Below are 22,279 nucleotides of genomic sequence, written 5' to 3'. Positions count from 1 at the left end.
GTGGATGATCTAACCTTCATTAAAATGAACCATGCATGGGTTTCCAAGGATTTTGGGATTAGTGAGGTAAGTATGGGGAACTTTTTTTATTTATAAAATGAATTAAATGGGGGAGGGGGTGAGTGGGTGCAGTACACAATGAAGGGGGGTGACTGGGGGCTGTATATGATGAAGGGGGGGTGACTGGGGGCTGTATATGATGAAGGGGGGGTGACTGGGGGCTGTATATGAAGGGGGGTGACTGGGGGCTGTTTATGATGAAGGGGGGTGACTGGGGGCTGTATATGATGACGGGGGGGTGACTGGGGGCTGTATATGATGAAGGGGGGTGACTGGGGTTGTACAGGATGAAGGGGGTGAGTGGGGGCTTCACAGGATGGTTATGACTCAGACCTTGGCCTGGACTTCTGACTCTGCTTCTGCCTAACGTTTTTGTACCCTGCTGCCCGACTGGTTTAGACCCGGATACTACCACGTTTTTGTCCTGTATTGGAACTCCCTCTCTGGTGACCGTCCTGCTCTGGACACTGCTCCTATTCAGACAGCACCTCCTGGGCTCTGCTATAAATCCAGATCCCTGTATAGGGGTAAAGGGTATCAGTGTTTCTCGGGGTGTTGTCTGGCTGCAGCCCAGACCGCAGACGGACGTTACATTATATCCGGCCCAAAATAATACAAGGAAAAAAAACTTGCTTTTTGTGTATATGTTCACCATATATAAAAGCAGTCTCCCGAATTTTTTTTTTTCTTCTTCTGTCTGAGCTGATTTCCTGGCCTAACACCTGCTCCAGAGCACAGCCTGAAGGAACACTCCCATCTTCCTACACCAGCATGCTGCAGCCTGGAGGCCAGGGAAATGCTGAGCGTCAGAGATCCACATTCCTGGGACGTCGGCCTCTGGGCAGCTCTGGTCGCGCTGGCACAGAGGCTCAGGTATTGCCCGCAAATGCGGCTAAACTTTTGTTACCCGTCTCACACTCATTTTCTAATAAATCCCTGTATGTGAAGGCTTATGTGGATTGTGGTTCTGCGGGCTATTTCATGGATTTTTTGCTCGCAAGGAATCTCGGTGTACCACTGCTAAGACTTAATGCCCCTTTTCAGACCACTGCTATCAATGGTACATACATTATCCAGGGTGGAGTGGAGTTTGTTACTGCAGACATTACTATGTCAGTGGGGGCATTACACAACGAACAGATATCATTTTTTGTTCTACATAATTCTGTTAAGCACATAACTTGTGCTTAGAGGGTAAATCTCCGGGACACCCTTTAAGCCACAGGGCTCGTCTTGCCGCATTTGACAGGCTTGCTGCTCTAGCTGTCAATCTTGCAGAGTCTGCAGAGAAATCGGCCAGGAAAGCCGCTGCTCCGTGCACCAATGTTAGATTAGCTAGAATTTCGTCTCTAGGAACTCTATCCTTGATCTGGTCCTCTATTTGTTGCAGCCAGACCATGAGGGCACGAGCGGTACAGGTACCGGCTATTGCTGGCTTCAATCCCCCTGCTGAAGCTTCCCAGATGTGCTTCAGAAACCCATCTGCTTTCTTATCAAGCGGGTCTTTCAACACGCCAGAATCTTCTAATGGTAGGGATACCTTTTTTAAGGATATGGCTACAGCCCCATCAATTTTTGGGACTTTTTCCCAGGTTTCTGAGTCCTTCTGGTGAAAGGGGTACCTCCTCTTTGATGTGGAAGGTAAGCCCCCTGACCGCTCTGTCTTTTTCCATTCCCTGTCAATTAGCGCTTTTATTTTATCATTTACAGGGAAGGTACGCTTTCGCTTTTCCTCCAGTCCTCCAAACATTACATCCTCTAATGATTTGGGAGTTTTTTCTTCTTTAAAGGCCCATTGTAGCTCTAATGGCCTTGACCAGTTTTTCTACGTCCTCCGTTGGGAAACATGGACGGCCGCCTGTATCGCTGTCTGAGGAGGATTCTGAGGACTGCGTAGAGGAAGAGGAGGTGGAGGGGGACAAAGATCTATCCCGCCCCTTCTGCTTTGGCGAGGCCTCTGAATCGGAGCTCCTTCTACGGTTTCTTTTCTTTTTAAGGGCTGCCTTTAGGGAACCTTTCACCTCCTGATGTATTAACTCCTTCAGACTAGTCACCAAATCAGGGGTCTCCTCCTGTATAGTCCTGTTAATACAGTCAGTGCAGATATCTTTCTGCCACTGATCTGCCAGCGGGTTTTTACATAGGGCGCATTCTCTATTTTTGGTTTTGCTGCTGGCCTTCCTCGCCCCCTAGTGATCAAACAGAGAAAATGGAACCCCATTACCATAAGGGTGACATTCACGTAGATCACTCACCACCACTGTCAATCAGGGGTACCGATCTCGGAGGCTCCTCAGATGCACTCGTGACGTTTCTCCTGGACGTCCCAGAGTCATGCCGATTGCGTTTATGCCTGCTGCTCCTACCACTTGAACGACTGCTCCTGGTATGTTGGTGGCTCGGCCTGGCATCTGGCGAGAGGTCTTGCTGCTGACGCTGCTGCTGTCGCTGCTGCTGTCGCTGCTGACGCTGCTCGTCTTGCCCCACTTCCATTCTGAAGCCTTGGGCATGAGTGCGTCTTCTGTGGTCATCCCCCTTATGTAAGGGGGATCCACTGCACTCTCCGCCTCCTCCGGTTACCCCCACAGCCCCTCCCCCCCGCCATACCGCCGGGATCTCTCTTCACCGATCGGCGTTCTTCACCATGGGCGCCGCCATCTTGAATTGTCGGCGCCGCCTCCCGAAGTCACGCGGGCACGCCCCTTCCCCAGCGTGCCCTGCGCGTGACGTCAGAGGAGCGCGACCCGGAAGCGGCCGCTCCCTCAAGGCTCCTGAGCTGCTCCAGAGTAGGGAATCACCGGCAGAGGGGGAGAGGGCGGTGCGGCAGCCACGGCAGAGCCCCAGGACCCCCGCCGTGCTGTTCCTGCGCCCGCTCGGACGCTGAGCCCCGGAGGACCCGCGGACGGCGCTTCCTCCATCCCGACGCCCAGCGCTCAGGAGCCCAGCCTGATCTTCTACGCCGGCACGGGAGAGGGGCAGGTAAGTGTGACCTGCTGTCTTCAGCACGGGTCCCTGTCAGGACAGGAAACCCAACTGAAGCGAGGGAAAGGTACCGCCCTTTTATCTTCAGTAGGGTTCCTGTCCTGACTGGGCGGATCCCCTCTCTCATGTGTGCCATCATGGGAGACGGGAAAAAGGGTTTTCCACCAACATAGAAGAGGATTCTTTACAGTTAGGGTAGAGAGAATCTGGAATTCCCTTCCTGAGGAGGTGGTGATGGCAAACTCAGTCGAAGGGTTCAAGAGGGGCCTGGATGTCTTCCTGGAGCGTAACAATATTGTATCTTACAGTTATTGTTAGGTTTTTTAGAAGGACATAGATCTGGGGATTTATTCTGACCGAATTTTATAGGCTGGACTGGATGGACTAATGTCTTTTTTCGGCCTTACTAACTGTTACTATGTTACTAAGGTCGAATGTACGACTGAAAACATTCAAGAATTTTGGAACTGGATGCTTTGTACAATAAAGGAACTGTTAAATTCAATTTTCCCTCTTGAGTGCCAAGTCTTTACTATAATCTATAGTGGATTGGATACCGTACTTCTGCACCTCCCTCTGTCATCGAGTGCTGTGTTTTTTCTAATTCATCCGCATCCATAGGCTTATATGGGTGCGAGTGAGCTGAGACTCTGCCATGTGTCAGTGGCAATCTCTGTATGCTACCATTTCACTCGGACACTGAAAACGGCTGGGGAAAAAAACCGTGATGGGAGCTGTCCCGTAGATGAATACTGGTCCGAGTGCTATGTGATGTTTTATTGCATAGCACTCGTCCGTATTCATCGCTGGAGTTACTCCGGCCTCAGGATGGGAGTCCTGCATTTGGGGCACGACAGGGGATATTAAGGACTGAACTATTCCACCCATCCTCCTATGCTGCCTTCTGAGGGTGATCTTCAGAGAAACAGGGATGAACCCCCCCCAATTTTTTATTACCTACACTGATTTTTTTCGTGAGCACTTTGTAATAGTCTGTGTCACATATATATTCTATTGGTGTTTGAATTAGTTTACCTGTTATATATTAAAAGTTAAGCTTTATGGTATCTCATGCTACAGAGTTATTGATCCTGGGCAATTGGTCCAAAGTGTCTATGGGAAATATGTGCACAGAAAACTTAGCATATCTGCAAGAAAAAGTGACAGGTTGTGTTTGAAGCACACACCCCAGGTCAGTTTACACTGCATAAAAAAAGCCCAGCGGGCAGGAGGTTTTTATAAATCCCATCCACATTGCTGAACTGTAAGAAGCTGTGTTTTTGATGGAACAAAAATACGTCGTGTCAAAAACGCAACAAAATCTCATTGTGGACACAGAGCCTAAGGCTGGAGTGGAGTCACATCGGATGCGATACAAGTAAGTTCTCCGTCTCCTCCATGGCCTGACTTGGTGTATATCGGACTGCACTGGGATGACATCCGAGTGCAGTGTGAAGTTTCACTAAGACCCTTTGCTAATCCTTTGCATCTAATTTGGTTGTGCCTTTTTTTGCTTTCTGCTTTGTTGCTAAGGTTCAGAGTACTCCCTGCTGGGGGCAGCGCTGGGCACTGCTCATACGTTACAGCTTGTGGCAGATTGTTCAGTTCCCTGGTGTGTTGTTTGAATTAGAGGCCTACCTAACTACCTACCTACCTTCACCTGTCTGAGCTTTCTATCGGCTTACAGCACCGAGGTGTGTCACAATGGAACATTGAAACACGTGTCACAATGGGCGTCCCAGACTGTCTTCCAGCAGTGCGGCAGAAGCCAGCTTCAGTCTGTTGAGGGAGCCTCAGCAGACAGGTAGGGATGGGGGTATGCACACGTGTTGGTTTCAAAACCCAGCAACAGGAGAGATAAGGTTTCCAAAAACAGACTGAATTGAATCCAAAGCAAGTTGTCTTTTTAATATATCATTAAATTGACAGCTGGCCTGTGTGGTATTATTCAGTACTGAATATCTGGTCTAAACGTCTGGAGTAAGAGGCGTCTGGTAAGCAGCAGATACTGAACGTAATAACCTTGTTTTCAGTTGAGGAGCACTGGATTTCAAAATTGGGACTGAAGGAGCGTCTCCTTCAGCAGCTGTACACACGCCCGGACACAGATGCATCGCTATTCCCCTGCACTCAAGTGCCTTTCTAACCAGCGCGTCCTCTCCTCCCGTGGCACACATACCTGGGCAGGACATACGTCCTCAAACAGTACCAGTCCCATATCAGGGACACAAGCCTGCTATGCACAACATGTGGCATATCCTCTAATTAAATCAGATCATTTTACCAGGACCTTTGTCAGTCCCAATTTTGAAATCCAGTGTTCCTCAACTGAAAACAAGTTTATTACCTTCAGTATCCGCTGCTTACCAGATGCCTCTTATTCCAGAGTTTAAGACCAGATTTTGGTTTCAATTCAATTCAGTCTGCTTTTGGAAACCTTATCTCTCCTGATGCTGGGTATTGTAACCAACAAGCATGCATACCAACCTCCCTACCTGTCTGCTGAGGCTCCCTCAGCAGACTGAAGCTGGCTGCTGTCGCACAGCTGGAAGACAGTCTGGGCCGCCTATTGTGACATGTGTTCCAATTGTTCCATTGTGACACCTGGCTGCTGTAAGCCAAGAGGATACTCAGACAGGTGAAGGTAGTTAGGTAGGTCACAAGAGGGAGACAATAGAACAAGTTTCACAATGGACGGTCCAGACTGTCTTCCAGCTGTGCGGCAGCAGCCAGCTTCAGTCTGCTGAGGGGGCCTCAGCAGACAGGTAGGGAGGATGGTATGCACACTCGTTGGTTACAATACCCAGCATCAGGAGAGATAAGTTTTCCAAAAACAGACTGAATTGAAACCAAAGCAAGTTGTCTTTTCAAAGCAATATTTTAATGCTTTTTGCAACTTTTGTTGCTCTGCATTAATTTTCCAAGTTGCACATTTCAAATGCCAAATGCATGTGGCTTGATTTAACTTGACCAACTCTGCTACATCAAGTACTCACCTATATATGGAAGGCATTGTATTGTATTCAGTCTGCAATATAAATCATCTGTCTTGGCTTTTGCTATTTGGTAGGTACAGGTGTCATTAGCTGCAGTAATGTGTTTAGGTTTGGATGGATACATTTCTGCACACCCACCTGCTACAAGACCATCAGCGCCTTCCCTCATTACTTCAATGTGTAGTTAAGTTATTAAATTTCTACCAGATTCCTGATGCTTATGAATTCTTTAGTGAAACATTGTCTCCCCCTTGAGGCCCTCCAACTTCTAAATTTTGGGTATATGTATTCTATGACAAAGAATGAATTGGTCTGGTGTGTTTGCATCAGCGGCCTACCTAACCACCTACCTACCTTCACCTGTCTGAGTATCCTATTTACTTACAGCAGCCAGGTATGTCACAATGGAACAATTAGAACCCGTGTCACATTGGGCGGCCCAGACGGTCTTCTAGCTGTGCGGCAGCAGCCAGTGTCAGTCTGCTGAGGGAGCCTCAGCAGACAGGTAGGGGGGGGTATGCACGCTTGTTTGTTACTATACCCAGCATCAGGAGAGATAAGGTTTCCAAAGACAGACTGAATTGAATTGAAACCGAAGCATGTTGTCTTTTCAAAGCAATATTTGAATGCTTTTTGCAACTTTGGTTGCTCTGCATTAATTTTTTCTTTGGTAGGTACAGGTGTGAAAAGGTGCAGTGTACTCCCAGACGGCTCTTCCCCCTTCAAGTTTTGGGTCTCTAAGCTGGATACATGGCCAGAGCTTAGCCAGTATGCATTGGAGGTGCTGGCTTGCCCTGCTGCCAGTGTATTATCGAAACACGTCTTTAGTGCCGCAGGTGGTATACTAACAGACCGTCGCACGCGACTATCCTCCGATAACGTTGACCTGCTTACTTTTCTGAAAATGAACAAGGCCTGGATCTCGCCAGAATTTGCCAGTCCTCTTCCAGAATAAATAATTGGTTGGCAACAGTATCCAGGTCTCCTGCTGTGTTCATGTTTCTACCACCTGAACTGTAATCCCTGGGATTCAACACAGCCAGTTGTTGCTAAGAAGTGCCGTCTGCACAGAGAAAAATACTAGCTCCTGTGTTAGTGGGGTTCAGTAACGCCATCTGCTCCCCTGCTGTGTGGACGGCAAAGTCTCCTGCTGCCTCCACATGCAAACTAGATCATATTTTCTACTTGCACCAAGTAGGTCTCAGCATGCGCCATGATTGATCCTGGGCTCCAACGTTGCCAGTCGTTGCTCAGAAGTGCCGTGCACACAGAGAAAAACACGAGCTCCTGTGTTTGTGGGGTGCAGTAACACCAGCTGCTCCCCTGCTGTGTGGATGGCAAAGTCTCCTGCTCCCTCCAAAATCACACTACATCAGCTTTTCAACTTGCTCCATGTAGGCCTCAGCATACACCATGATTCACACTGGGCTTCAACACAGCCAGTTGTTGCTCAGAAGAACCATCTACACAGAGAAAAACACATGCTCCAGTGTTAGTCGGGTGCAGTAATGCCAGCTGGTCCCTTGCTGTGTGTACGGCAATGTCTACTGCTGCTTCCACATTCAGACTACAACTGATTTTTAACCGTGCTCCAATTAGGCCTCTGGCTCCAGTGTCTCTAGTATTTACCCTGGCCTTCAACACCACCAGTTGCTGCTCAAAAGTGCAGTCTGCACAATCAACACTTGTTCCTGTGTTACTGGTGTTCTGTAACGTCAGTTAATCCCCTGATGTGTGCCCGGCAATGTCTTCTGCTCTGTCCACATTCCCACTACTAGTTGATTGTGCAGACTGCTTTTTTGAGCAGCAACTGGCAGTGTTGGAGGCCAGGGTAAATACTAGAGACACTGAAGCCAGAGGCTTAATGGGAGCACGGTTAAAATCAGTAGTAGTCTACAACCGATATTAAACTTGATGAAATTAGGCCTCAGCCTACACCCTGATTGACCCCGAGCTCCAACATCGCCAGTTGCTGCTCAGAAGTGTCTTTGACATGGGTACTCCCTCCTGCCCATCCTGGTTCCAGCACGCCTGCTGTTTCCGGGTAGTGTCAACGTCACTTTGCCAACAAAACGTTGTCCTGTTGTGTTGCGGCCGGGTTAGCCGCGTCTATGGTGCCTGCAGTTTAGGTGCTTCCAATGTGGGCTGCGGGTTCTGGTAATAAAGGCTGGTTCCTTAGTGCCAATAGGACAAGCACCCCTGTAAGGACTATGGGTTTTGGTAGCTGTGGCCGGCTCACGGCCTTGCAACTTTGTTTTTCATGGGTACCTTCTGCTACCCATCCGGGTTCCAGCACCGTCAGCTGGTTCCAGGCAGAGCCTTTGGCCTAGGTGCCTCCTTCTCGGTATCCGAGTTCCAGCAACGTCAGCTGGTCTTTGGTAGTGCTTTCTAGCACAGGTACCTCCAGCTTAGTAACCGGGTTCCAGCACCGTCAGCTGGTTCTCGGCTGTGTCTTTGGCACAGGTACTACCTCCTGCCCATCCTGGTTCCAGCACGCCTGCTGTTTCCGGGTAGTATCAATGTCACTTTGCCAACAAAATGTTGTCCTGTTGTGTTGCGGCCGGGTTAGCCGAGCAACGTATGCTGGTCCTTGGTAGTGCTTTCTAGCACAGGTACCTCCTGCTTAGTAATCGTGCTCCAGCACCGTCAGCTGGTCCTCGGTAGTGTTATTGATTCTTGTTCCTTCTGCTGCCCCTGCGGGTTCCAGCACGTCAGCTGGTTCCAGGCAGAGCCTTTGGCCTAGGTGCCTCCTTTTCGGTATCAGAGTTCCAGCAACGTCTGCTGGTCCTTGGTAGTGCTTTCTAGCACAGGTACCTCCTGCTTAGTAATCGTGCTCCAGCACCGTCAGCTGGTCCTCGGTAGTGTCATTGATTCTTGTTCCTTCTGCTGCCCCTCTGGGTTCCAGCACCGTCAGCTGGTTCTCGGCTGTGTCTTTGGCACGGGTACCCCCTCCGGCCCAGCCTGGTTCCAGCACGCCAGCTGTTTCCGGGAAGTGTCAACGTCACTGTCACCAATAAGTTGTCCTGTCGTGTTGCGGTCGGGTTAGCCGAGTCTATGGTGCCTGCAGTTTAGGTGCTTCCTATGTGGGCTGTGGGTTCTGGTGATAAAGGCTTTTTCCATAATGCCAATAGGACAAGGGGTTAGGACTGTGGGTTTCGGTAACTGCGGCTGGCTCACGACCTTGCAAATTTGTTTTTCATGGGTACCTTCTGCTGCCCTTCCGGGTTCCAGCACCGTCAGCTGGTTCCAGGCAGAGCCTTTGGCCTAGGTGCCTCCTTCTCGGTATCCGAGTACCAGCAATGTCTGCAGTTACTTGGTAGAGCTTTCTAGCACAGGTACCTCCTGCTTAGCAACCGGGTTCCAGCACCGTCAACTGGTCCTCGGTAGTGCCATTGGCTCTTGTTCCTTCTGCTGCCCTTCCGGGTTCCAGTAGCGTCAGCTGGTTCCAGGCAGAGCCTTTGGCCTAGGTGCCTCCTTCTCAGTATCCGAGTTCCAGCAACGTCTGCTGGTCCTTGGTAGTGCTTTCTAGCACAGGTACCTCCTGCTTAGTAACCGGGTTCCAGCACCGTCAGTTGGTCCTCAGTAGTTCCATTAGCTCTTGTTCCTTCTGCTGCCCTTCCGGGTTCCAGCACCGTCAGCTGGTCCTCGCTAGTTCCATTGGCACTTGCAGCTTCGGCTACCCATCCGGATTCCAGCACCGTCAGCTGGTTCTCGGCAGTTCCTCAGCCTTCTTGTACATTCTGCTACATTTCCAAGTTCAAGCTTTTAGAAATGTTTTCTGTTTATTATCACTCTGGATCTCCCTGAAGATGACGACCCGGAAGACTATCCCGAAGCAGACCAAAAAGATGACCCTGAAGAAGATGACCAAGAGGACTAAGAGCATGAAGACAACCACCAAGATACAGAACAACTAGAGACAGAAGACCAAGAAGCAGAAGAAAAAGCAGAAGAACATTAAGCATAAGACTAAAAATCAGAGCAAAAGATATTATCTAAATTATAAGCAGAAGACGACTAAGCAGTGTATGGGGATGAGTCCGTTCCTCCTCGTGGTGCCTCTGGAAAATGCCTGCTACTGCAGGCCAAACTGAACATGGACAAATCCTGTTGTAAATCTTTTGTGACAGGCAGAAAGGAAGGTGTAATCTTCAAACTTTTATACATAACAACTACAGGAATGACTGTCACAAATAAGAATATGATGAAGAAGAAGAATGGGAAGAAGATGAGGAAGTAGAATATGAAGAATAGTTGAATAAGAAGAATATGAAGAATGTAAAAAAAGAATAATAGGAAGATGGTGAAGAAGAAGTTGATTAAAAAGATGGTGCTGCTGCTGAGGATGATGAAGGAGAAAGTGTGGGAGAAGTAAAAAAAGAATGTGAAGAGCATGGAAGTAGTGAAACTTACATATCTGACAAAATATAGAAAAGGTTAACATAGTCAATATTTTTGTAACTCCGAACGTCTTTAAAAAAAAAAATTAATTCCTGCTATTCCATTTGATTGGGCTAAACCTCTATGCCTTTAATGTCTCGTCCACCTCCCCCAATACATTCTACATTATTCTTAGTTGTTTTTCTTCATGTAGAATTAACCTACAAGGAAAGAAAGGGTTTTTTTTAATTCCAATATTTCTGTCCCATTGACTTGAATTTGGCTTCCGGTATCGGAATCGGCGATACCCGATACTTTTGTGATATCGATCCGATATTTCACGATATCTGATGGTATCGCTCAACACTATTGACCAGCGATTTCTCATTTTTGCAACACCATTTTATTTTTACGGACCACATCACATTTGAAGTCACTTTGAGGGGTCTATATGATAGAAAATACCAAGAAAATACCAAAAAGTGACACAATTCTAAAAACTGCACCCCTCAAGATGCTCAAAACCACATTCAAGAAGTTTATTAACCCTTCAGGTGCTTCACAGGAATTTTTTGAATGTTTAAAAATAAAAAATGAACATTTAACTTTTTTTCACAAAAAAATTACTTCAGGTTCAATTTTTTTATTTTACCAAGGGTATCGGGAGAAATTGGACTGGAAATGTTTTTGTGCAATTTGTCCTGAGTACGCCGATACCTGAATTGTTGGAAGGAACCACTGTTTGGGCGCATGGCAGAGCTCGGAAGGGAAGGAGCGCCGTTTGACTTTTTCAATGCAAAATTGGCAGGAATTCAGATTGGACGCCATGCCACGTTTGTAGAGCCCCTGATGTGCCTAAACAGTGGAAACCCCCCACAAGTGACCCCATTTTGGAAACTAGACCCCCCAAGGAACTTATCTAGGATTTTCTTCTCCAATAATGAGGGAAGAAAAAAAGCTGGGGTAGCCATTGCCTTTCATAAGGATCTATCCGTGGTAATTTCAGACGTACATAAAGACAACAAAGGCAGACAGCTGGCCATTAACTTTTCTTTAGAGGGTATAGAATATACTGTGGTCAATGTGTACACCCCCAATATAAGACAAATTAATTTTCTTAACAAAGTTAAGAGAAAACTCTCTAGCTTTAGCAAAGGACAAATTATATGGGGAGGAGACTTCAACTGTATTGTAAACCCAGACACTGACTGTTCTTCCTCAGATTTACACTCCTATAGTATGAAGCAGAGGAAGTGGCTGGAAGACTCCAACCTACACGATAGCTGTAAAATATTAAACCCCACCTCAAAAGAATATACCCGATTCTGCCCTCACAACAAATCTTATACCAGAATAGACCACATATTTACCAGTTTCTCATTACTAGATCTATACGTAGATTTCCAAACTGGTCCTATCACATGGTCAGACCATGCTCCTATTCTGTTGACACTTTGTGTCTCCTCACTAGACCAAAGACATTACAACTGGAGATACAGCAAATTTGTTGTAGACTCCTCAGACAATATAACATTAATAAGAAATACTCTGATGGATTACTTTAGAGAGAACAAATCCCAGGAGATCACACCTGAGACTTTATGGCTGGCGCATAAGTGTGTCATCAGGGGACATTTGATCCAGATGACCTCAAGACAAAAGAGAGCGCAAACAAAAAACATTACTAGAACACATCACAAAATTAGAGGGTCTAGCCAAAACAGATAAAAATTTAACCAAATATAAAGAGTTATATTCTCTCAGACTGGAATTAAGAAACCTTCTTATAAATATCTATGAGAAAAAGACTCTGTTCAACAGAGCAGGGTTTTATATAAATAACAATAAAACTTCAAGAAGTATGGCCAACAGATTTAAACCTATAAATAAGAAGCACTAAATCAAAAAAATATCCCAGAATTCACTAACTATAGAAAAACCAAAAGAAATAGCCTTGGCCTTTGAGAAATTTTATTCTAATTTATACAACATAGGGGAAAATGGGGCTAATCCCCCTCCTACAGAAGAGACGATAAAATTTTTTCTAGATAATGTAAAACTAGGATCTCTATCTCCAGATCAGAGAGAACTCCTTGACACACCTTTCTCGGAAGACGAGGTCTCTCTTGTGATCAATAATCTGAAAAGTAACAAAGCTCCAGGCCCTGACGGTTTCCCAATAGAATATTACAAAACATTTCAAAAAGACCTTGTCCCATATCTAACAAATACTCTTAATTTCATAAGGTCAAGAGGTATATGTAGTGCAGACATGCTGAGGGCCACAATAGTGGTAATTCCTAAGCCGGACAAAGTCTCTACAAAAATCAAAAACTATAGACCCATATCCCTTTTGAATGCAGATATTAAAATTTATGCAAAAAAATTAGCGGAGAGGGTACAGAATGTTATTCCTTACCTTATACATCCCGATCAGGCGGGTTTTGTAAAACATAGACAAACCTCTGACAGCTCTAGAAGCATTCTGCACCATTTACATTTATGCAACAAGAAAATTATTCCCAGTCTGTTTATAGCCCTTGATGCCGAGAAGGCTTTTGACCGTGTCAATTGGGCTTACGCCTTCGCAGTACTTGAAAGGATGGGTTTTAGTGGGGAGATGATAAAGGGAATTCGAGCTCTTTATTCTCAGCCATCTGCCTCTGTACTGGTCAATAGCACTATGTCTGAAAAATTCTTTATAACAAATGGGACAAGACAGGGTTGCCCCCTGTCCCCAATTATTTTAATTTTGAGTCTGGAGCCACTGGCTCAAATGATAAGAGACTCGGGTAGGATACGGGGTGTCCGGCTGGGAGATTCAGAGCATAAAATAAATCTATATGCGGATGACATCATCCTCACATTGACAGACCCTGTTGCCTCTCTGAAGCAGACTTGGGACATCATAGACCTGTTTGGATCGGTTTCATATTACAAGCTTAACATAAAGAAAACTAATGTTTTGTCACTTTTTATTCCAGCACCCATTAAGCAGCAACTAAGAGACAGATACCCTTTCAATTGGGACTGTACTAAGATTCCATATCTTGGAATATGGCTCACAGGTAACCTCACACACATGGGTGAGGTGAACACTGAATGTCTTTTGCAGTCTCTCGAGATCAAGTTGGGAGAACTGTCAAAGACCCCGGCCACTTGGATGGGTAGAATAGTTCTGTAACTACTTTCTTTTGGAGAAAATTCAAAACATTCATTATTCAATAGGGACCAATAGCAAAAAGCAGCGGTTTGAATGAACAATCACATTTCTTAGTTGTTATAGTTATATGATGCACATACACATTATGCGAATTGTTAAAAAAAAAATTTTATTACTTGCATAGTGTGCTTATAATTGACACATATGTGTGTGCCTTTGCACTCTATGTCAGGCATATTCACTTTAATGGTTCATACACACCGCTATAATTATTTCAGTATCATTATATTTTATCCCCTCACTTTCAACACTTGCTATCACTTTAAATAGTGATTATTATTCTTCATAATTATTTTATTTTCTTGTCCTCACTTGAGCGCATGCCCAGTTCTGTCCTCCCTAGGAGCCTTCTGACGTGCTCAGTCTGGTATGTGGCTGTCTCTGGCTGTTTTGCAGCTTGAGCCGCTTTCATGCTGATGAGCGCTGATCATAGTCTCCCTGTTCATAGTGGGGACTCAACAGCGCATGCGCCGATAATGCTGTGGACGTTTAGAACTGAATACTATTAACGTCATTGTGGACACTACAGCGCAGGTCCTGAATTTTACAAGCTTTATTAGGGAAAGCGGTTTATTGGTTGACGGCACTATATAAACTAGATCCGGGGCAATTGTAAACCACGCCTCCTGAGGAAGCTGCGGCGTAACGCGCGTAGAGGTGGCAGGTTTTACAGCGACATACACAGCACATGTAATTTGTTACTTTCTAATGCAGTCCTTGTATCTTACTCTGGAATTTGTATAGACAGTTTTTACTCTGTGTACACTTAACGCCTACCAGGCTTATTTGATACAAGGCACTTATGCACTTTATATTCAGCAGTTTACTCTGGGCACTTATTGTATGCAAAACCTTATCTGGGCATACATATGTAAATGTGGAGTTTGCTGTTTACTATGCATTCTATTTGTGAAAGGAAAGCAAAGAAATTACATGTTTTATACAGATAAAAACTTTATTAACTGTCAAGGTGCTGGTTTACTTATATTGTGTTTATGTCTGCTGTAACTTGCATTTAGCATTTATGCTGCTCTGTTAATTATTCTAAATAAATAATTATTTAGCTTGAAAAACTCCAATTTTGATCTCTTGTGATGCTTAATAGCATCATCCTGGGCCCTGTATTGTTCAACATCTTTATCAACGATTTAGATGAAGGAATTGAGGGTAAACTGATTAAATTTGCTGATGACACAAAGCTAGGAGGGATAGCTAATACTAGAGAAGAGAGAGAGAGGATTCAAAAAGATTTAAATAAACTGGAGAAGTGGGCAGCAACTAACAGAATGGTTTTTAACAGGGAGAAATGCAAAGTACTACATCTGGGCAATAAAAATGAAAAAAGCATATATAGAATGGGAGGAATAGGGCTAAGTGACAGCACATGTGAAAAAGACTTGGGTATACTAATAGATCACAGACTGAATATGAGTCAACAGTGTGATGCAGCAGCAAAAAAGGCAAATGCAATTCTAGGATGTATTAACAGAAGCATACAGTCTAGATCACGTGAAGTCATTATTTCCCTCTACTCCTCTTTGGTCAGACCTCATCTGGAATATTGTGTCCAGTTTTGGGCACCACATTTTAAAAAAGACATCAACAAACTGGAGCAAGTTCAGAAAAGAGCGACCAGAATGGTGACCGGTCTGCAAACCCTGTCTTATGAGGAAAGGTTGCAGGATTTGGGAATGTTTAGTTTGCAAAAGAGAAGACTGAGAGGAGACTTAATAGCTGTCTACAAATATCTAAAGGGCTGTCACATTGTAGAAGGATCAACTTTATTCTCATTTGCACAAGGAAAGACTAGAAGCAATGGGATGAAACTGAATGGGAAGAGACACAGATTAGATATTAGAAAAAACTTTTTGACAGTTAGAGTGATCAATGAGTGGAACAGGCTGCCACGAGAAGTGGTGAGTTCTCCTTCAATGGAAGTCTTCAAACAGAGGCTGGACAGACATCTGACTGGGATGATTTAGCGAATCCTGCTTTGAGCAGGGGGTTGGACCAGATGGCCCAGGAGGTCCCTTCCAACTCTACGATTCTATGATTCTATGATTCTATGATTTATGAGATTTTTTTTGCTATTATATTTCCAGTGAGTTGAGCCTTTGCAGAATTTTTTCCAGTATTTGGGATATATTTGTACTTTATCCTATATACAGTATGAGCCTGTACATTGCTTCCTATATACAGTATGAGGCCGCATATAGCCTTCTATATACAGTATGAGGCCGCATATAGTCTCCTATATACAGTATGAGACTGCACATCGCTTCCTATATACAGTATTAGGCCACATATAGCCTCCTATGTATGGTATGAGCCTGCACATCGCTTCCTATATACAGTATGAGGCCGCATATAGCCTCCTATATACAGTATGAGCACCCACATATAGCCTCCTGAATACAGTTTTTGCCTCCTATATACAGTATGAGCCTGCACATAGCCTCCTCTATACAGTATGAGCCTGCACAAAGCCTCCTATATACAGTATGAGCCTGTACATCACTTCCTATACACAGTATGAGGCCGCATATAGCCTTCTATATACAGTATGAGCACCCACATATAGCCTCCTACGTACAGTATGAGCCTGCGCATTGCTTCCTATAAACAGTATGAGCCTACAAATCACTTCCTATATACAGTATGAGCCCACATATAGCCTCCTGAATACAGTGTTGGCCTCCTATATACTGTGTAAGTCCCCATATAGCCTTCTATATAGAGTATGAGCCTGCACATTGCTTTCTATATACAGTATGAGGCCACACATATAGCCTTCTATATACAGTATGAGGCCGCATATAGTCTCCTATATACAGTATGAGCCTGCACATCGCTTCCTATATACACAATATGAGCCCACATAGCCTCCTATATAAAGTATGTGCCTGCACATCGCTTCCTATATACAGTATGAGGCCGCATATAGCCTCCGATATACAGTATGAGCATCCACATATAGCCTCTTATGTACAGTATGAGCCTGCGCATTGCTTCCTATAAACAGTATGAGCATCCACATAGCCTCCTATGTACAGTATGAGCCTGCACATCGCTTCCTATAAACAGTATGAGCCTGCAAATCGCTTCCTATATACAGTATGAGCCCACATATAGCCTCCTGAATACAGTGTTTGCCTCCTATATACAATGTGAGTCCCCATATAGCCTCCTATATACAGTATGAGCCCCTATATAGCATCCCATATCTAACTGCATTTACCTTGGTATCATTAATTTTCTATGAGACTGCTCTGTTCTCATATTGTGCATTTATGCATTTAGTAGGGCTTAATGGAATGATTGCGCTTGTTACACATCAACTCTAGATGCGCTCACTTATTAGACTTTGGTTGGGGCAACTTTAAAATATAATAATGATAATGGTCCTGTCTAGTGACAAGTTTATTTTACAGGCTTCTGGAGAAAGGCACAATACCAGTCATTCAAGGGTTAATTCTTTGGAACACTGAGAGGGACTTTCTAGCCAATGAAACCACAGTATAAAACACCTGTGATAACTATGGCAACTGCGCTGATGTCATAAACACATGCATCTATGATGCAGGAGAAGATTCCAGAACCACAAGTCATTTAGCCGTAGACGGAGCCATACTTGATGTGTCTGGAGACCTGGAGCTTCATCACTCCACAATGGGAGGAAGGGGACACCGCCTAGCCAGCCAGATCAGCCATAGCGCCTAGCCAGCCAGATCAGCCATACCGCCTAGCCAGCCAGATCAATGGTGTGACAGATGTTGCAGCCAGATCTCCCTCACGTCCGGTACTGGCCGCCTTCACTTTATGTGTACGGCCTGGAGAGGTCGCATTAGGCTTCTCCAAAACAAATATGACACAATGTACAAATTCAGGTACAATTTGCTGTTACATGTTGGCACTAACCTTCTAAGCCCAAGGGAAGGGCAGTCCTGCAGCCATGGTTCCCTAGAGGTTTCCACCACAGGGGGTTTTTCCTCTCCTGAGTGCTGAAGGACGATTCTTCATGAGTCGGGGGTTCTGCCATTTAAGGTGTCTCTTTCATAGTAATTGGCTGATTCTAAATTTCAGACACTGAAAGAAATAATAATGATGAGATTTGGAATAAAATTCGGTCAATTTAATATCCAATAAAAGTGTTTTGTGTGTTACTTTCACAATCTTCAGTTGGTGAGATTTTGTTGGGGATCAGGATCCAGCATCTATGATCAAGCCATGAAGCCAGATATGAAGTCAGAGCAATTTAACCCTGTGCTGGAAGACAGGACGGAGCAGAGATGACAAAGTGTGACTGTACAATTAGCACAAGTTCACACTCTTCCTCCCATTCAGATACACAAGGGGATTCAGGGCCGAGTTGGGACTAAAAAGCAGCCCTGGCACACAAAATTCACCAGCCCACATACAATAAGTGTCCTCAACCCAAATCGTAGAACACTGATAGGTCATGTAGGATTTTGCTTTATCCGTTACCAGGGCTGAAACAAAGTATTTTGGGTGCCCAAGGCAGATGAAGCCGAAGGCGCCCATTTTGCATCTCTACCCAGCTAATAAGGTAAGGGAGAAAACAAGGGGAACTGCTACCTTGGATCTAATTCTTATAAACAGGGAGGAAATGGTTGAGGAGGTAAAAGTGGCTGGGACCCTACGAGGTAGCGACCATGCTATTTTAGAATTTTGGATAACTAGAGGCGGAAGACCTGTGAAGACTCAGACGTCAAGGTTAGATTTCAGAAAGGCAGATTTTAAGGGATTCAGAAAGAGAATTGGAGGGATCCAATGGCTGGATATCCTTAAAGACAAAAATGTCCAGGAAGGATGGGAAATCTTGAAAAATGAAATTCTCAAAGCACAGTTGTTAACAATTCCGAAAAGAGGGAAGAATAGGAAGCATTTAAGGAAACCAGGATGGATGAACACAGAACTTAAGCACATGCTAAAAAGGAAGAAAAAAATGTTTATAAAATGGAAAGAGGGAGGCATATCTAAAGAAGAATATAATGCTGTCTGCAGAACCTGCAGGACACAAATCAGATTATCTAAAGCTGAAAATGAATTGAGGCTTGCAAGAGATGTCAAAAGGATTTTGGGGATATGTCAAAAGTAAAAGAAAAGTCAAAGATGCTATAGGATTTTTACAGGATGAAAATGATGAAATGGCTTACCAGGATGTTGAGAAGGCTGAACTTTTATATTCCTATTTTGCATCTGTTTTCTGTCAGAAAGGAAATGTAACATCAACTGTTATTCACTGTCCTATTAAGGGAATAGAAGAATCCAGGATATCTATAAACAGAAAGATAGTGAGGAAACACTTAGCTAACCTAAATGAATTCAAGTCTCCAGGTCCAGATGAATTACACCCCAGAGTACTGAAGGAGATAGCAGAAGAAATTTTTGAACCCCTCTCCATAATCTTTGAAAATTCTTGGAGAACAGGAGAAGTGCCAGAAGACTGGAGAAGAGCAAATGTTGTTCCTATCTTCAAAAAGGGGAAGAAGGTGGACCCAGGCAACTATAGGCCGGTGAGTCTGACTTCTATACCAGGAAATATCTTTGAACAAATTATTAAACAACATGTATGTCAATACCTGGATAAGAATGAAGTGATTAAACAGAGTCAGCATGGGTTTGTAACTAATAAGTCATGTCAGACTAATTTAATTTCCTTCTATGACGGTATTACTGATTGGGTGGATCAAGGAAATGCTGTAGATATAGTATATCTTGACTTCAGCAAAGCATTTGACAAAGTCTCTCATACAATCCTTATTGAAAAAATGACTAAGTATGGAATGGACAAGGCAACTGTTAGGTGGATTCATAACTGGCTTAGTGATCGGACCCAAAGAGTGGTCATAAATGGCTGCACATCCAGTTGGAAGAATGTGTCAAGTGGGGTACCACAGGGCTCTGTCCTGGGCCCTGTATTGTTCAACATCTTTATCAACGATTTAGATGAAGGAATTGAGGGTAAACTGATTAAATTTGCTGATGACACAAAGCTAGGAGGGATAGCTAATACTAGAGAAGAGAGAGAGAGGATTCAAAAAGATTTAAATAAACTGGAGAAGTGGGCAGCAACTAACAGAATGGTTTTTAACAGGGAGAAATGCAAAGTACTACATCTGGGCAATAAAAATGAAAAAAGCATATATAGAATGGAAGGAATAGGGCTAAGTGACAGCACATGTGAAAAAGACTTGGGTATACTAATAGATCACAGACTGAATATGAGTCAACAGTGTAATGCAGCAGCAAAAAAGGCAAATGCAATTCTAGGATGTATTAACAGAAGCATACAGTCTAGATCACGTGAAGTCATTATTTCCCTCTACTCCTCTTTGGTCAGACCTCATCTGGAATATTGTGTCCAGTTTTGGGCACCACATTTTAAAAAAGACATCAACAAACTGGAGCAAGTTCAGAAAAGAGCGACCAGAATGGTGACCGGTCTGCAAACCCTGTCTTATGAGGAAAGGTTGCAGGATTTGGGAATGTTTAGTTTGCAAAAGAGAAGACTGAGAGGAGACTTAATAGCTGTCTACAAATATCTAAAGGGCTGTCACATTGTAGAAGGATCAACTTTATTCTCATTTGCACAAGGAAAGACTAGAAGCAATGGGATGAAACTGAATGGGAGGAGACACAGATTAGATATTAGAAAAAACTTTTTGACAGTTAGAGTGATCAATGAGTGGAACAGGCTGCCACGAGAAGTGGTGAGTTCTCCTTCAATGGAAGTCTTCAAACAGAGGCTGGACAGACATCTGACTGGGATGATTTAGCGAATCCTGCTTTGAGCAGGGGGTTGGACCAGATGGCCCAGGAGGTCCCTTCCAACTCTACGATTCTATGATTCTATGATTCTTCCCTTTTCCATTAGGTCTATGACATCATGTGATTAATAACTAATGAGCTGAATCCTTCTAAGTCAGGCCCATATACATTTGTATCTCATGAACCTACAACTCCCAGTATGTCCTTAACAATGGTAAGGAGATGCTGGGAGTTATCAGTCTTTATCAGACTGTGGACTATACAGGAACCATAGTACTGATGAGACGCAGTCAGTACCAATAGCTAAAAATGTACATCCTGGTACCTTATAGGTGACCTCTTCTCAGATTGAGTCTTTTCTTTCTCTTAGGCCTGTTTCACACTTCAGTTTTCTGGCGTTAGTCAAAATCCGCCAGTGTGCAAAAACGGATCCGTTTACGTTTTGTGGCAAACGGATGCAACTGGATCTGTTTTTTGTACGGATCCGCTTTAGACGCTAGTGCATGAAATTTAAAGTAAGGCCTGTTTCACGAGAGAGAGAGATTTAGCTGCCAGAATGGGATTTGGGGTTAAATATCATGAAAGGACATTCATTCGGGCATGCTCAGTATAAAAAGGAGGATCCATTGGCGGATTCCTTCAATTAACGGTTGGCAACGGATCCACCGCCTTTTCTCATCCACATCTCGCTTCTTAAGGCCCCTTTCACACTCCAGTCTTTTGCAATCAGTCACAATCTGTCAAAGTGTTCAGATCCGTCAAGTGGACGGATCCTGCGTATATTGCAAAAAACTGATGCACTGGATCCGTTTTTATGACTGATCCGTTGTAGCAGCCTTGCTGTAGGAATTAAAGAAACAGAATTCTGGAGCGAGAGAGAGAGAGGGATTTTGTGCCAGAATAGAAAAAGCAGCCGCAGGGGTAAAATAAAGGAATTAAAATGATTCCGGGCATGCTCAGTTTTAAAAGACGGAATCCGTCGCTATCCGACTTTTCGACGTACACAAAAAACGTTCATCTGTCCGTTGTCTCCGGCCGACGGACAGAGAATTTCTGACGGATCTGTTGGACGACGAATGAAACGTGTGGCCATCCGTCACAATCTGTCACTAATACAAGTCTATGAGAAAAAAAACGGATCAAGCATGAAAAAATGATGGAAAGCCAAAATTAAAAATATATATATTGTATACCAAATTATAATGTGATGACATAAAAATCTGAATAATAAATATATCAATACATCTTGCCAAAATTAGTATATTATCAACACAAAAAATAGAATAAAAAATATATATCAAAAAGTGCTAAGTGCTAAAATATAAAATCTGAATACATACAATAAATAAATCAATACATCTTGCCAAAATTTGTATAATATCAGCACCAGAAAAAAATAAATAAAAAATATGTAAAAAAAAATGCTAAGTGCTAAAATATATCGCTCAAAAAACTTTTCTATTAATAATGTGTAAGTTAAATATATAGTGTAGACAATAATATCGTGAAAAGTACTACCATAATATTCTAAAAATTGCACTAAAAAGTGCTATAGTGCTGTAAAACAAAAATTGTGCAAAAGTGAAAAGTATTGCAAGATATAGAATTAAATCCACTGTAAATGATTCAGTACTATAAAGTGCTGGAGGACAAAACATTCAATGCACATTGAAAATAAATGAATATACAAGTATAACCAAGAAATAATGCTCTACAAAAAGCACTGCAGTGCTATAGATGAATTGCAGAGTACTGCAAAATATGAGGGATAAATACAAATGAAAGTTTACGTATACTAAAATATGCCAAGATATAAATTACTATAATATGACCCAGTAATATAAGG

Source organism: Dendrobates tinctorius, unplaced genomic scaffold, assembly GCF_039654945.1.
Source record: "Dendrobates tinctorius isolate UK_male_01 unplaced genomic scaffold, ASM3965494v1 ptg000068l, whole genome shotgun sequence".
Lineage (NCBI taxonomy): Eukaryota > Metazoa > Chordata > Amphibia > Anura > Dendrobatidae > Dendrobates > Dendrobates tinctorius.
The sequence above is the reverse complement of the archived record's forward strand: the minus strand, read 5'-3'. Positions refer to the sequence as shown.